Source organism: Meleagris gallopavo, chromosome 17 (assembly GCF_905368555.1).
Source record: "Meleagris gallopavo chromosome 17, MGAL_WU_HG_1.1, whole genome shotgun sequence".
NCBI classification, from domain to species: domain Eukaryota; kingdom Metazoa; phylum Chordata; class Aves; order Galliformes; family Phasianidae; genus Meleagris; species Meleagris gallopavo.
In genome coordinates, this window is record NC_139420.1 from 8228306 (window position 1) to 8245030 (window position 16725).

At 44.0% G+C, this 16725-nt stretch overlaps 1 protein-coding gene and 1 long non-coding RNA gene across 6 annotated transcripts in view; both read left to right on the forward strand.

Moving 5' to 3' along the window:
• The window catches only part of CABIN1 (calcineurin binding protein 1), a 93672-nt gene that overhangs the window by 45561 nt on the left and 31386 nt on the right, over nt 1–16725 (forward strand). The window lies entirely within an intron of this gene.
• On the forward strand, nt 6868–16718 carry LOC146543190 (uncharacterized). Its single transcript, XR_014886912.1, has 4 exons — nt 6868–7349; nt 7449–7864; nt 9442–9511; nt 9620–16718. It is a non-coding gene; the product is annotated as an uncharacterized LOC146543190 (long non-coding RNA).

Below are 16725 nucleotides of genomic sequence, written 5' to 3' on the forward strand. Positions count from 1 at the left end.
AGCAACGTATGTCGTGAGGAAAATTCCTGGAGTTACAGTTCTCAGCAGAAGGATCTGAGTGTTTTTGTATTTTGTATGGATATATGTTGCCTCAGTGCAGAAGTGAAAACAGGAGAATGTGGGTGAGAGCAGTGATACAAGTCTGTGCGTACATCTGTGCAAGTGGAACGTATTTATGGATATATCCTGCTGTATCCATTAATCTGAAAGTCTTTAATTGGCAAAACTAAAAAGGTTAAGATGGAGGTGAGGAGATGAGATGGCAGGTGATGATAGGTAAGAATACGTGCTGTTGTTATGTGGATGAGCTGTTTTTGAGACGCCTGTCACTGTGTCACAGTGTCACTGTGTGGGGCTCAGATGAAGATGCTGAAGCAGGAGTTATCTTCCTAACAGTGCTCCATCTTTGGCAAATTTCCTAACGGTAGGAGAGTAAAAATGCTGAATGTTGTATAGTGTATTACTGCTTCAGACTCCTTGGCTCTTGTGGAGGAGTATTGTATTTCCTGGCATAATATGAGCACTTCTTGGAGTTTGCTTGATAGCTAATAGGTGAAACCTCAAGCACTGACTGCTTAAACAAGGTGTCATGGTGCTGAGCACCTGAGCGTGTCATACAGGAGGGAGGTTCCTATCAGAGCTCAGGTGAAAAGCAGTGCATTTCCAGGAGCTTTCTGAACTCATCTCAGCTGCACACACATCACCTTCTGCCAGTTGGATTACTTGTGTCCTGTCAATAAACAGCTTCATGAATTTGGCTTTTACTAAGTTGGTTGATTTTTCAGTAGCTTAGAGGAAGCAAAGCACAGAAGTTGCACAGACCTTTCACTTGAAGCACTTTCTAGGAGCTATTCAGAATGAATGACTAATTTTGCCTGCTGTTTGGCTTGCAGACAGAATAAAAATCAGAAACTGAAAATTCCTACCAAGTAATTTTCAATTTAAAACTTTATCACTTCAGAACTGCTCCCTGTGTGTATTCTCAGAGTGTACCAGCACTTAAACTGTGATCTACTGCTTAGCAGACTGGAACTAGTGTGAGTCATTAAATTAATGGTGTTTTCTTAAGTATTCAGAGGATTGAGATAATTTAATGAGCTTGTTATAACAGCTGAAATGATTTCTGTTTACACATACCTACTTTGTTCCCCCTGACAGACTGCACTAAGAGTTTAAGAGCACGTGCTGGTTTTTCTTGCTTGGTGGTTGGTTGTTTTTAAAATCAAAGTGTAACCATCAGATGCAGCATTTAAGGGTCACTGAGCTCCACTCCAGTGCTACTGACTCTGAAGTATTTCCTGTGGGAAACACTTGGACAAACCTGAAGACAGATGGGTGTGCTGTCAGGCTTTAGTTTCTGTTCAGCTCGTCTGTGGAGAAGTGTGTGGCTGTTCCAAACTCTGTGACACCTTGAGACCATCTTAACTTGCTTAACATAGAGTACAAATTTTGTTTATGCTCCATTTGTGTAACGCAGCTAGCAGCAAATTCAGTGTTAAAAGACATGAATAGAATCACAATCAGGTTTTAAAAAGGTTTTAAAAAACGAGCGTGGATAGAAGGCTAAAATGAAGATGGGACTTCAGTGTGAATGTAGTGCAGTGCATTTTCTTTGTCACTTAGGGGAAAGTATTCTATGGGAACATAAAGGGTAAAAGTATGAGAAAGTGACAAAAGTAGAAATTAATGATAGGTGTGTTTTTGTTTTTCTTCTGTCAGAGTTGATAGGAACAAAAAGTTGAGCAACTCTGGCTTCAGGATAAAGGAAGATTTAGGAACAATTGCAGTTCTCATATCCTTAGCCATTACTTCTAACTCAAGCACAGACACACAGCTTTCAAACCAGGTAGACTGATTTCCAAACATAGCTTTAAGCACCCTACTCCTAAGTCATGCTGCAGTAACACGGGTATTTTATTTTTAAAGGGTAACCAACAAACAGTGTTTTAAACCGAAGATTTTGCAACTTTTTTTTTATTTTTTTTTATTTTTACTTTTCTGGTGGGCACCTAAGCTGAGATATACATCAGTATTCCTATCACTGACTGATTAACCTCTCATTTCAGCCTGAGGCTCCTCAAAGAAGCTCCTATGTTAAAAAGAACAAAAAAGAAAAAACAAACCCTCCAAAGCTTTCAGTGATTGGCTTTACTATCCCAAACTGCTTTAAATTAGGAGTAGTGTTTGATTGGCACCTAAAGCCAGAAAAAGGCCTTCTCTTCAACACCAAGCAGAGTTTCTGCAGGCAGTAAATTCTTGTCCTACAGGGATTAAACAGGAACAACAGCAAAAGGACTTCCTGAGTTTCACTCTGCATGTGTGTGCATGGCTGTGTGTGTTTTAGGGGAAGGGACAGTTATGATGTTGAAAAACAAACAGATTTTTTAAGGGAGGGAAAAAATTTATCTGCAAATTATTAATTGGTGAATATTGCACTCCTGAAGAGTCTGCTAGAAATCAGGATGTTCTGGGCACAGTGCTACTGTGGCTCTGTAGGTAGGTGACCCATTCCCATGACCACCCATTTGCTGGGTTGCTGTGTCACTCTTTTCAATATGTCACTCTTCTCCCTCCAAAATCTGACAGTCCTTTGCTTGCTTTGTTGTGAATAATTGAGCCAGAATAGCATTTCCTGTCTCTGTATGGTCTCAGATCAATAAGGTAAAGCAAAGCAAAGCTTTTCTTTTTTTGCTGAAAACTTCCATCTGAGGGCTATCTCCAGTGGCAGCCTGAAGCTAACAAAATGAAAGGCCCACCAGGAGACGAGTCTGAATCGGAATTCTCTAAGTATGCAGACAGCAAGATGACACACAGTTTTCTCTTCTTAATCTCCTTTTGATTTCTCTTACTGCTGTTGCTGCCTTCTGACACATTCCTCTCTTATTTTTCCATGTGCATTTATTCTTTCTTCTTGCCCCTTTAACAAGAGTTTAAATGTAGGACAAATAATTGGGTGGTTGTATTTTATTTTACTTTTTTTTTTTTTTGTCTGTAGACAAAACAACAAATGGTCCATATGAAATCAGCAAAAGTTGTGTTTGCAAGGGGAGTTTCTAATAGTTTTGTAAGTTTGCCAGAGTATAAATGACACAGGACCAGTTGAAATATTGTTTCTCAGTGAAAGTTGTGGTTTTCAAGAAAGAGTAGTAAATGTCAGAAAAGATTTGGTTACCCTTACTCACCAAGTACTGAAAATGCACAAGTTTCGAATAGATACAAGTCTCCTGAGAGCCCGGATTTGGCACTTGCTGGTCTATATTCGTCTTTCAGATTCAAAGGAAAGTAAAATGACTCCAAAACAAGAATCATAAACCTGTATATAAACAGGAGAACATCTCAGGATAATAAAATTGGTGTATTTTAAAGGAAAAAATGAAACACAGCTTTTTCTCCTCCCTCCTTTTCTCTCTCCAAAACCTCTTTCAGCTACCTGCTGCCCATCCTGTGGTTTAGCTTCAGTGCAGATACATCTCTGTTTTCAGCAACAGCAGCTAATTCTCCTCCCTGCAGAAGTGATCTCCTTAGAGCAGTCCCAGCACTGCTAGAAAAGGGAAATTGCCCTGTAAAATAATTACATCCTACCATAACACTCGTTGCTCTGGATTAGAGTGGGTTTTCCAGGCAAATATTCTGGTCTGATAGCTACTGCTATTTGCTTGCGAGAAGATTAAAAAAAATCTGAATGAAAGGAAGCAAATACTGCTGCTGAAGGAAGAATGCTTTCTGTTTCCTGCAGGACTTTAATTGTCATGGGAGCTTGAGATTACCTTTCTCTCTATGCAAGGAGAGGGGGGAAAAAAGCCATCTCTCAGTGAAAACAATATCCTACTTCCTTTAAAAGAAAAGACATGGAAACAGAGTTCATGCGAGGATTTACGGTGCCTATCCTCAGAAGAACATCACTTAAAATGAAACAATTTCAAATGTGTATATTGACCTTAACACACTCATATGCTGTGTTTGCATGGAAAGCCTGCGTGGAAAGCCAGCATCCTTATCTCTACAGTGCAGAGAGGTCTGGAATATTTCTGAGCATTTATTATTCATCTCAGAGCACTTCAAGAAATCCCAGTGTGCGAGAGTTAAAAATGCTTAAAAGTGGAAAATCCCTTTCTGGCTTGTCTGGTTCGGAGTGTTGTGGCATTGGAAAGCATGTGCTAGAGTTCACAACCCGGTGGGTGATTCCAGCTGAGATATTCCTCAGTCTTGCTTTGGTTGCTATCGATTTAAAGATACAGCTTTCTAAAAATGCATTTGATGACCTAAGCCTTTTAAGGAAACACTGCAATATAAATTGGTCACTTTTTAATGGTCTGCAGTCGTGCTCTGCCATCCTCCTTTCCCCTCAAAAATAACTAAGAAGTGTGTTTAAGACACAGTCGTTCAGGATTAACTATTGCACCTCGAATGATTGCTCCTTCTTGAAGACTATCTGCTGAACTGCAAGTAATCATTATGAGCATTTATTCTTAAAAGGACAAATGTTAAGTCATCTTGTTGACTCTGGGCATGTTTCAAGTTTCCTGTAATTGCTCTGCCAGTGTTTCCCCATCCATTCTTCCTTGCCAAAACGCATAAAGCCATGCTGTTTCATTCTTGTATCACCCAAATTAAACATAAAAAGCAGGAGATATTAGCTGTTCGTGCAGCCCTCATTTGCACAGTGTCTCCCAAGTCATTAAGCAATTAAGAAAATATCTCATCTTTCACCCCTCATCAGCCTGAAGCCTTGAATAGCATGTCCCAAATTCTGCACTGTGTAAAAAATAATTAATGAAAAGGCCTTTGATATTACATAGTGCTGTGTGTGAACTAAGGATGCGGGCCTGATGGTGCCAGCCATCTTCTGCAGCAGCCATTTCACCAGCCAGCCCGGAGCAGTAGGCAGCAGGAGCACAGCTGTGCAAGGAAGAGCCGTAGCTTCAGGTCACGTTAGGGCTGTGCTCCAACCACTGAGGCTATGCTGACATGAGCACCCAATGTTAAATCCCTACTTGTGAACACCAGGTACACTTTAAAAAAGCAGGCTTTATCTGCTTTTTGCTACTGGGTTTATGGCATCTCTTTCCTTCTAGGTTTAGAAGGTGGAAGTCCCATCGGGTGTTGCTGGTTTCCATAGGTACAGGGAACTGATGCCTTTCTATTTTATATGTTAGGTAGCAATTTGAGTGTTCTCCCTCAGTAGCACTGTAAGTTATGCACACGTGTGTCCAAATAGCACACAGTGGACCCTGCCAGCTGGGTGTGTGAGGTAGGAGCATGCAGTGCAAACCTAGAGAATGTAATGGTGATCAATAAAAATGATTCTTTAAGAAATCATAGAATGGTTTGAGCTGGAGGGGACTCCCAAAGGCTTGTCTGGTCCTACAGGGACACCCACAGCTCCAGCACTGCTCACAGCCCCGTCCTACGGCTGTCTGCAGGGATGGGGCACCACCAGCTCTCTGGGCACCCTGTGCAGTGCCTCACTGCCCTCTTTGTGAACAACTTCCTTATATCCATTCCACATCTCCCCTCTTTTTTTTGGAACCACCCCCCCTACAAATGGGACTTTTCCAGTTGGACTTTTGCAGAATTGAAGAAAACCCTATCCTTCTAAGCTGCTAAGAGACCAGCTTGTTTCCTTGATTGAACTTGGTAATGGATCTCTAAAACAGTCTTTCTGTACAAAAGCAACAGCGAATCAGACCTAGCCTATCTATCCCATTTAGTGATGTTAAACAGATTTTGCTCATTTGTAAGGCAGTTTGAAACCTGGAAACTGAGTCTTACAATCCCTGTTTTACCTTTTATCATCATCTAAAGGTGTCTTCTTATGCTTTTCATGGTACAAGGGCAGATGAAGAGGAGTAATTAAAAAACCCAGTTCTTACATTGCCGTGCTTATGGCCCAAAGCTGCTTGGAATTTTTATGACTGATTTCCAATCTGGTGCACACCCGGTCCCCGGGCTATTAACTTCAAGCATTTTCAGATGCTTTTAATTCCAGGTACAACAAGCTCTTAATTTGCACTAATACATGACAGTACGAAGGGAAGGAGAGAGAGAAGAGAGGAGCTGTGCTGCTATAATGTGGAATAACTGAGCGGATTAAAACCCGTGGGTCAAAAAGAAAGCTCCTATTGGCATTGGTACTTAGCAAGTGATCATTGCGGGTCTGTAAGTTCTGTATTTAAAACATAAATCCGTGTTACGCAGTTAAAAGATGAAAGGTGAATGGGTGGAAGGGGGGAGCAGTCGGTGCGGGGGGCGGCGGGTCGTGCCGTGCCAGGGTGTGAGACACGGGCAGAGAAAGGAGAAGGAAGGAGGGGGGGCGGGAGGAAAAGAAGAATAAATAAATAAATAACCGCGGCAGCAGGAAATCTGAGGTATGCGGTTTCCAGAGGTTGGCCTCTCTCCGGTGCGAGAGGAAGTGCGAGCCGAGCGCCGAGGCGGGCGCAGCGGGGCCGGGCCTGCGGGCAGGTGGGGGTGCGGGGGCGGCGCGGAGCGGAGCGGGGGGGGAACGGGCGGAGCGGGGCGGGGCGGGCGCGGGGCCGCCGGGGAAGTTCGGCGGGGCGAGGCCGGGTCGCCGCCGGGCATGGTGAGTGCGGGGGCGGCCCCGCGGGCGTGGGAAGCGGCCGCCCCGTGCGGGGGGGAGGGGGCGGCCGAGGGAAAGTTCCCCTCCGTCCGCTCCGCGGGGAGCGCGGCTGCGCGCCGTGCCCGTGCGGGGCCGAGAGCCCCCTGAGGTGTGCGGAGCGGCGGGGCCGTCATCCGAGGCCGGAGGGAATCCCCGGGGCTCCGCGGTGCGGCTCCGCTGCGGGAGAAGCGGACGGGAATGGGGAGCGGAACGGCCGAGCGGAGTGCGGGCGGGGGGACGCGCGGGTGAGGGACCGCGGTGCTGGGGTCTGTCGGTCTGTCCGTCTGTGAGCGCCCCGGCTGTCAGCTCAGCCCGGAGCCGGGCTTTCCCCGCAGCCCTGCCGAGCCGCTGCTCCGGAGCGGTGGGAGGCTAAGAGGATTCCCACGGCATTAGCGGTTCGTTGGGACCAGTCAGCTTTGTCTCGTCACATGCTTATAATTTTAGATCGCGTGTCTTAATTGCAGCGAACGCTGGTGTGCACGCCGCCCTGCCGCACGCTGCTTGCGGCGTTGGCTCTGGCAGCTCTGTGGTTCGGGTTTTTAATTCGCTGCAGCGTGCGTTTGTTTGTGCAGCGGCGGGTTTCGGTGCCAGCCGGGGGGTATTTTGCAGGGAGCAAAATATCTTGGAATTGCAGCGTACGCCGGGGAGGCTCTCCTTTCCCTGGGAGGGCGGATCCTGGAGCTGCAGGATGTGTGTATTGCAATGCGGTCAGGCTGACATCCCAAAACCCCAGGTATTCGGATTGGTTTTGTTAAAATGACTTCTGTGTGTTTTTAGCATCTGTTTGAGTCTGAAATACTCTGAATGCTGAGGCCTTTCTCCTCCCCCTCAGTAATTACCCCGGCTGTCCTCAACCAAATCATTGTTGCCTCATGCTGTCCCTGGAATCAAACACCAGCAGGCTGTGCTCTGTTCTGCCGAGCTCCCCCAACACTGCCGTGCCTTCTGCCGGGCTCAGCCGCTGGGATATCGCTGCCGCTTGAATATGGAAGATCTGTGCGTGCTGCGATTTGCATTATTGTAAATGGGGTAATTGAATTACAGCCTCAGCCACGGCTTGTTCCTCCGGTGCTATCAGCGGTCAGCCAGCGCCAGCGGGGGTGCTGGGCAGGACCAGCTGAGTGCTTGCTTGGGTCTGACATTTCCACCAACTCTATCATTGGATGAGAAAGCTACTTCTTTTAACGTAAATTGCCAAGGGAGTCTCTGAAAGCAAGACGACGTTAGATGCTAACCTAAAAAATAAAGGTAAAGTGCTGTATAACTGTGTTAACGAATTTCACTTTTATTATATGAATTCCTCTATCAGAAGAGAAGCTATATTCTGAGGTTAGGGAAACTATATTCTGAGCTTAGCTATGGGTGCATAACTGTAAGAGAATTTTTTGCCTTTTATAGCCGTCGGGAGTCGCTCGGAGCCTCCACTTGCTAGACAGAAGAGGGAAGTATTCTACAGTGCTGCTGTAGTGGGGAGAGAAGAGGTGATGAAATGGGTTACCTGTCAGCTCCTAATAACTTCATTTGAGGGGCTTAATTGGCGAGGATGAAATTTGCCAGCTCACGTAGAGCTCCAGTGGGTTGAGAGGAGCATGCATTCCCCAAGACCTAACGCCCTTTTACCTCCTCAGATGTCTTGTTCTGATTCCTAATCACTCAGAGTATTTTTAACCACCTATTTCAAATAAGTTGCTTCCTATCTTCAGCTTTAGCTCAGAAACAGTCTGAAATCCAAGATGTGTACTTCTGTCGTTCCTATGTCAGTATGAAACCTTAGGCAGAGCTGTGAACTGAGTCAAGTACTTGCAAATGTGTGCCTTTATAAAACTAGCATTTAAAGAACAGGAATAGGGAACTCTCGTCAGATCTTAAGGGATTTTGATTAGAGATTAAAAGGCTTTTTAACTGGCTTCTGCTGTTATTTTACCTCTGTTGGATCATTGGAGGAGTTTAAATGTTTGTTCAGTTCAGCTCTCTTCCTTTTATTCTTCTCAACACCAATGAAAGGTGCAGATATTTCTCTGTGCTTCTGGGTTTCGTGAATATACCAAGACACCGCTCAGAGCTGGAAACATGCTATTCCTATTGCTTTCCAGTAAGCATTATAGAGATTGATGGCTAATAATGAACTGCTGAGTACTGTTACTAATATGATATTTTTTCTCATTGATAGCACTTGTTTGTTTTCATAGTATTAAAAATATTGATGTCTTCATTACATTCCACTTCACAGTTTTCCTACACTTCTGTGAATCATTTCACAGCCTTTTCAGTGGAATTTTTAACTTTCTGTAATCTCAGCTTAGCCCTACATAAGCTACAAAACCCCCACCTGTTGCTCAGAAGCTACTAAACATGAGTTTGTGATCGTAACTAAGATTTGATGTGATGTTGCTAGTACCAAGCCAAAGGTAGTCATTACAGCTGCAGATCAGCACGTCACCTCTTAATGACAGCCTCCCTTGTTCTCAACCAAGTTGCAGTGTGTATCACACATTGGGTCCCTTGAGGTTTGTGTTGCATCGCTTCAGTCTTCTTCAGAGGTGGAAGAACACATTTCTTTTCATATTTACCAGGTTGGTTGTAAGAAGCTTTGCCCAACAGGTTACTGAGAAATGTGCTCCTTCTAAAAGTCCTTGTGGTGTCCCAAAGTTAGGTGTTTCGGCTGCATGATCTGAGATAAAGGAACTCGCGTATCTGAACAGTGCAGACTTTTTGACTCCTGTTCCTTCAGGCTCAAAGATCTCCTAGAGCAGAATCCACCCCTGACATATATTTGTGTGGTTTGGTGCTGAAAACCAAAAAAGGATGAAAGTTTTCCTCTGCAGCTAACCTGAGACCCTCCAGCTTCTGATAAGCTGCTGATTTAACTTGTCCGTCTATTTGTGAGGCGTACAGGTGGGTGATGGTATTTTTTCTAGGTATGGTATGAGTGCATTGAAGTATTTTTCAAAGGCTCAGATTTTGATGCTTCTTATCTTGCTATTTTTGTGTGTCATTACACAGAAGAGAGTCTAAAATCTGAGAGCCTCTTGCTGTCAGTGCAGGACTCGTGGATGTCAGCTGTGGGGCAGGAGCTGAGAGTTCTGTTTGCTCCCAAGAAAAGGACGGGAGAAAGAAGATCTACCAAAACATTCACATTTTTATGCCAACCAAAGTTGAAGGACTTATTGACTCTCTGAGAACTTTGTTTGAAAAGCTCAAAATCCATTAAGTCTTGTACGTGGGGACTACCTCACTATTCTGTGATTCTGTGAAAACAAGTCTCCTATGTCTTGGGTGCTGGGTAAACCATTAGGTGTACAGCTTGGATGTGTAGGTGAAGAGGTGACATCCTGTATGGGAAGGAGACTTTCAGTGCAGTGTTTCAGCAAGAAGAAGCTCGGAACAACTCATAATTCTACATTAACAATGTGCTGAATCTCAATAATTAACACAGCAGTTCTTATTATGAAGCTCTTGCTGTCATTTTGCTTGTAGCATCTTGTTTAATGACCTTAATGTTAGAAGTGAACCAATCTAAGCAGCTTGAAGAAAGGTACCTATAAGAAAGGAGGGTAAAATTCAGCATTTTTCCTTTGTTGCACACATCTGCCCACCTTGACAATTAGCTGATATTCTTGTGACAAATCTGTTTTCTTTTGCTTTTAGCAGCTGCTTTGCTCCTGGTGGATTTGGAGATTCCTCAGATTGTGTCATTGAACATCTGGCCAGTGTTTGACTTTCTTTTCCATTTGAGCACTGCCTGGTTGTTACTCTCAGAGCAGCAGAGAGGCCACCTTTTGGAGACAGAGACATTTGAGATTTGGCACCCAAATTTAAACTCTTCTGTCCCTGGATTATGTTGCTGGGTATTCCTAATACTGATTTCTAACATCTTCTGTCTCTAATCTTTCTTTTTACCTAGTCTTGGTTATGCTGTACTATTCTTGGATTCATTTTAGGCAGGAGTGTTGTTAGAATAATGTTAGTGATATAATGTGCCAGGTTCTCAGGACTGTGGTAGTCTCACGATCCTTGTCCATCTCTTGGCTTGGAACTGGGGAATTGCCAGCTTTTCCCAGCCTTATGTTAACCCCACTTCTCTTTCTGGTTCTGTAGCACCTCCCCTGGTGATAAGAGTGAATGGGGACTTGGGCTCAGCGTGCCAGTAATGTCAGTCAGAACCACCTGTAGATGTTCCAGTTGAGGTCTGTCTCCCCCTAACATTTGTTATCTTTTATGACTTGCTCATCCAGGCTTTCTTTCCACATAGGGGAGAGTGGTTTCCAGAGTGTAGCTCATCTTGTCCTGGGGCAGAGCCTGTGGCTCAGGTGAGCCATCCTCCAAATGCCCTATTCTCTGTAAAAGTTTTCTAGATAATATCACAGAATGTGTGTGTCTGTGTCATGGACATCTGAAATTGAATAAATCCCATGTGCTGTCAGAAAATGAGAGTTTTGTAATGTCTGCAGGGGATTAAAGCAGGAGCTGCACCAAGCTTTGGGGGATGAGTTGTGCAGTTGCAGAGCTCTGAGCCAATGCAGCTGTGTCTCTTCTTAAATGACATGGCACCTTCAGAACAGGTTGTGTTGAGAGAGCAGCCTCTTGTGCCTTCTCACTCCTCTGTATTCCTTTTCATTGCAGCTGTGGAGCGGAATGGATGCTTTCTTTTTGCATCTGTTGGTGTGTGTGTGTCTGCCTGTTGACTTTATTGTGCAATCAGATGGTACGCAGGAAACATTGCACTGAAATCTCCTCCAGCTTCCTGAACAAGCAAACTAAAACCTCGAGATTCTGCCTGGCAGGGGCCCAAATGCAGTGTTTTGCAGAGGCTATCAGTACCCCTGCTGCTGTTGGACAGATTCCACCTGAGCTTGTAACTCAGCACCTTAACGAAGCATTTTGGTTTTAGGTAATTGCTTACTCAGCAAGGAGTTGACTCCCTTCCCCTGCATCTCAAATGCACACATCCCTGACTTGTGCTCACAAGTGTGCTTTTGTAGGGTTACACCACGTCACAGTGAAAATTCCAAGAATTAGATTTTGTGAGGAGAAATTAAGGGTGAAAATGGTCCATTGCATTATTTTTTTTTGCTCAGCCTATGATAATTGGAGCATGTGGCGAATTTTCATTTATCACTGTTTTCCAGACTGCTATATTCATGCTGCAGGATCCCACAGTTCTTCCAGAAAGCATACATGGAGCATCATACTCTAGATTTCTAGACTGTTAAAATGTCATTTATTGGTTATTATATTGTGGTTTTTTTTAATATTCTGTTGCTGTACAGTGCGAACAAGACTAAACCAGCCGAGAGGGATGCTCCCTAAATGCTCTGTGGAAGTGTGTAAGATCTGAGTTTAGCCCTGCTGACAGTCAGGTTGCTGACTGAAGGCAGGAGCTCCTTTTTTCTCTTGATGGTGCAGTTCTCTTCAGCTAATAATAATATTGTGAATGTAACTCTCACCTGCAGTCCTATTCGCAGAAGTGGAATTGTTCCGCTATGTTCTTCATAACAACGAAGAAAGGAAAATAATGAATTATCTGTACAAAGTAGGAAAAACTCAGATCAGGTGACAAAGCAAAATAATAAGCAAGATGGGAGCATGTTAAGATGGGGTGGGGAAAAGTTGGTGTAGTAATTTGCTAAACGAGGTGGGGAGGAGCTTTTGATGGTTACACTCAGAGCTAGCAGGAAGTCGTGAGAGTTGCTGAGCAAACACACACAAGAAGTTGAGCAGTAAATAAAGCAATGCTTGCAGGGAGGAGCAGAGATATTCTTCATTGAAGGGCTGTACTGTGCTTTCTTGAGTTGAGAAGAGCCACATTTAGAGTTGTGTGTGTTGAAACCATTCATTTTGAACTGTCTTCCTTTCCTTTTCAGGTCTTCAGTGCATGGTCTAATGTTGACCTAGAAAGCAGGGAAGGGATGTCACAGGACAGCTAGTATTACTCCACTGTGGTGTGTTTAACCCTGGAGTAAAAAGGATTTATAAAAATACACATGTTTAGGGAAGTATGGGCTTTCCAGGGGTTTTGCAGTTATGCTTAATTCACCTTTGGATTTTAGAATACTGTATAGGCTTTTTTATGAGTTGGTGGCTTCTCTGGGTCATTTTGTCTGGTTGGTTTGTTAGTTTTGTCATATTTTATAACAATTGTAAAAAATACGAATTAGATTTGCTTTTAGTAAAGTGCCTTTTCTTGATAGGACGCTACTCAGACTGACGAGTTTTGGTCAGAAAAGTGGTTTTGCTTTGGTCACCTACAGGTAGCAGCAGTGGAACTGAGATGGTGCTATCTGATGCAGCTTTCACTTCTGGGGGCCTTGTAATAAATTGGGAATTAAGTCCAAAGTGATGGGAGATGTTCCTGTGCAGCAATACTTACTTTATGTATTTGCTTGTCTTATGTGAATTTGATCATCTGGTGCGTGACAACTGTTGCTTCATTTCGCTGGGGGAAATCATGCAGTGCTGAAGGAGTAAAGTTTGACCTCTGCTTAGAAAATGGCTCACTCTGAAACACGGCAGTTATCTGCAAGGATGTTTGGGGTTTGCTGAGAACTGTCAGCGTTTCCTTTGCATTCCTAAACCCCAGGGAATCCCCTCCCTTCAAGTTCTGAAGCGAGCAGTGTGGAGGAATAACGAGCACTTCCTTCCTTGCTATTTTCAGTGGCTGAACTAGAAAGTACTGCTCTTGCTGTAGCTCCTGCTTACAGAGCTCTGCACAGTGTGCTTCTCTTCTCACCCTCCTCGAGTCTGGAGTTCTTGTACATGTGAAAGTTGTGCAGAAAGCTCTGAGCCGAATAAAATCAGCTAAGTGTCATGGGCAGTGTCGTATGCTGAGTTCAGCATTCAGCTTCACATTCAACGTAAAGTTCAAGACGAAGCTGTTTCAGAATTTTCACTTACAGAAAATCCCAGATTTATCGTTCCCAGCAGCATGTATTGGGTTTACTTCTCCCCCCCCTCAGGAGCTTGTTTAGCTTAGGGAGGCATGAAAAGCAGCTTGATGTTTTGGATCCTGAGAGCCGTTCTGGAGTTGTTGGAAGCATCTCTCGCTTCTTCCTCCCGTTCCATGTAAACAACCTTGCTGGCTGTTGCAGAAGGGAGGAGAACCTTTCAGCTGCAGAGCGGAGGCCAGCAGCAGGAGCTGCACTGCAGAGCGCTGTGCTGCAAGGGCCAGCTGGTGGCTTGGGCTGGAGATGCTCTGTCAGGTGGCCTGTGTGGTGACAGTCAGCACTAAATGCCTTCAGAGGAGTTGAAGATGTTTGTCCTGCCATTGTGTGATTTCAAGGGAGATACTTTGCTAGCAAATCTGAATTTTCAGATGATTGTACGAAAGCTTTAGTGAAGCTGAATAACTTTTTCCAGTCTCCTCCCCAGTTACTCTGTTTCAAGCTTTGCATTTCTGAAGTTTTGCTATAAAAGCTGTTTGGCCATTTTTAAAGGAGAAGTTCCAGTATTTCATCTAAATTCAGAACTCTTCTTCCTGAAGGATTCTCATACTTGGCAAGGAAAAATATACGCCTGATGGAATTAGTTAAACCTCGGTGAAGGTTGGGATGAGACCATTTCTTTCTCCTCTGGCTCAGGCTGCAATCTTGAAAAGAATTCAGCATCGCTCACAAAGTAGAATCTGAAAAACTCACTTGAGCAGAATTGTTCTGCATATTGCTTAATGAAGTCGCAGTGGATGGAATGAAGGTTGTTCTGACTCCCAACAGAGGGCTTCCTTTTGCTTTGGCTGCAGGCTGCATATGAGCTGGGCAGATGTGGAACAGGACAGCAATCTTCTGCTGTGCCGTTCTGCATTTGTAAAACTGCAAGGCAACACAGGACAAGTCAGCCTCTTTCCTTTTGAAATCAGGCTTTCTGTTGAAATGTTAGAATAAACATAAAATGTGAGTTGTAGTTCAAGCTCTTCTGATATCCCTAGTGTTGGAGAGAGGCAGAAGAGCAGCACTGCCCAAGCAGGTAGTTTTGTTTCTGTCTAGCAGATGAACTTTGTCAGGTTAAGGAGGCTAACGTTTTATGCACAGGGTTGGTCCTTCCTGCACGTTCTTGTTGCACTAAATCTGTTGATTCAGAGATTTTTTTTCCTGATCTTCTCCCTCACATTTTCCACTTAAAGGAAAGAAAGGATGCGTGGATATTTCCAAATCAGTGATCTTTAGTACGTGGTGATTGTATACACAGAACATATGGGTGAGATCTGCAGAATTAATCTCATCTGATCTTGGATACGATATTCTCAAACTCACTCCAAGTGAGCTGCCTAACTCAAGTAAAGGATGAGATAATGCTGAAAAAGACCAGGAACCTACATGCTGGCTGTCTTCCATTCCTGCAGTGTGCATCTAAGTTGACCATAAATTGTTTTGTATAGTTAAATTGGCTGAGTGGGTTGTTGCAATATGGTGCCATTATGATGCCTTCGGTTGTTTTAGGATTTGGCAGAAACCCAGCCTACATATGTGCAGACAGGCAAAAATATCCACGCTAGAATGTGTGTGTTCATCTGTAGCCTGAGAGCAAAATCACTGTGTAGTTCTGGGGAAGAAAAAGACTCTCTGTTTAAAGTTTGTGCTGCTTTATGGAGCTGTTTCCTATGAGGTGTCTGCCTAGGTGAGTGTTCCTGAGCTGTCTGAGCAGGTAAAGCTTTTGCAGCTGCCGTGGGGGGTACTGTGGATGTTGGCATTTGGGGGTGGGAGGTGACAGTTGTGCCTTGGGGGTCGATCATGCTGAGAGTTTGGGTACTTTATGGAAAAAAAAGCTGCAAAAAAGCTTTAAAGACAGCTTCAGAGAACGAAGAGGAAATACGGGTGTCTGATCACTAGGGAGCAAGAGTAAGGAAAGTTGGCAGAACAATCTGTGCACTAAATCTAGCTGAAGTCACTGTGTCCTATTTAAAAACACTGATATTTGTGTGTGGTTTTGGTTGTTGTTTTTTTTTTGTGTGGTGTCCCCCAAGTTCCCATACGTGGGAACTGCAGATTCTCTGAAAACATGGAGGGGCTCTGCAGACAGACAAACACATATCTGCTGTTTTTGTGCTCAACTCCGCTCGTGATTGCAGCATTCATTTTATTTGCTTTCACATTCTATTAGGGTCTGAAGAGTTTTGCTCACGCTGAAAGTAAAGCTAAAAATATCAAAGCAAGACCTTTAAGCAAGGATAAAAGAGTAAATATTTGTATATTCTGCTCCCTGCACGGGCTTGGAAAGCAGAAGTCATTTTCGGTCCAATACTCTTATCAGTGAGACTGTGGGTTCCTGCGTGGCAACAGAGTGTACAAAAGACCCCAGAGGATTTTCATCGTAAGGAGCTGCAGCAGAAGAAACGAGGGAAGGGTTTGCACTGCTGTAACAGCAGTGTTTTTGTGAATGGTCCCAATATAAGCTACGTGCACGGTGTTATTTGAATTTCATTCTTCAAATACAGTTGCCAGTTGTTGACAGCAGCATCCTTATTAAACATTGGGGGAATGAAAAATTGCCTTCGACTTTATAAGACATTGCAAAATCTGAGCTGACTAACTATAATTAAATTGTATTTTCTGTCCATCTCCAGCCTCGCTCCCCAAACATTCACTCCACAGTGGATACTGCTGAGGAATCTGGTTTTTCTTATGGGGCTGGTTAGTTCTCCAGTGAGCACTGCTGGCATCAGGGCAGCAACTCAGCTCCCAGTGCCTTTAGTTATAGGTTGTCTGAAGATGCAGACTTGCTGTGGCTGGGCTAGTTGAAGGTCTCAGGCCTGGAAAACTTATTTTAAGTAACTTGTTTGTTTATGGTTGTTGACCTTTGGCTTAGGGTAGGTGTGATTGCAAGCATTTAAGAAAGTTGCCCAATATAATGTAGGCTTTGCTTGCTTCTTTCTGGGGATCACTCAGAAACATATTTAGGTGTGTGGAGGCTTCTACAAGACTCCTCATTTGCTAAGATTGGTATTAATTGGTTGGATTTAAGTCGACATCTCTGTGTTTGAAGGACTGGGGCATTGTCCTTTAGCCCTTTATTCCATGACCCTCAATGAAAATCTGTTAAGCTGAAGGACCAGCTGCATTTTTTAAGCTTTTTCTCCTTATCAGCTGGATTCTTCTTCAGGCTTTCCCTCTTCTCTG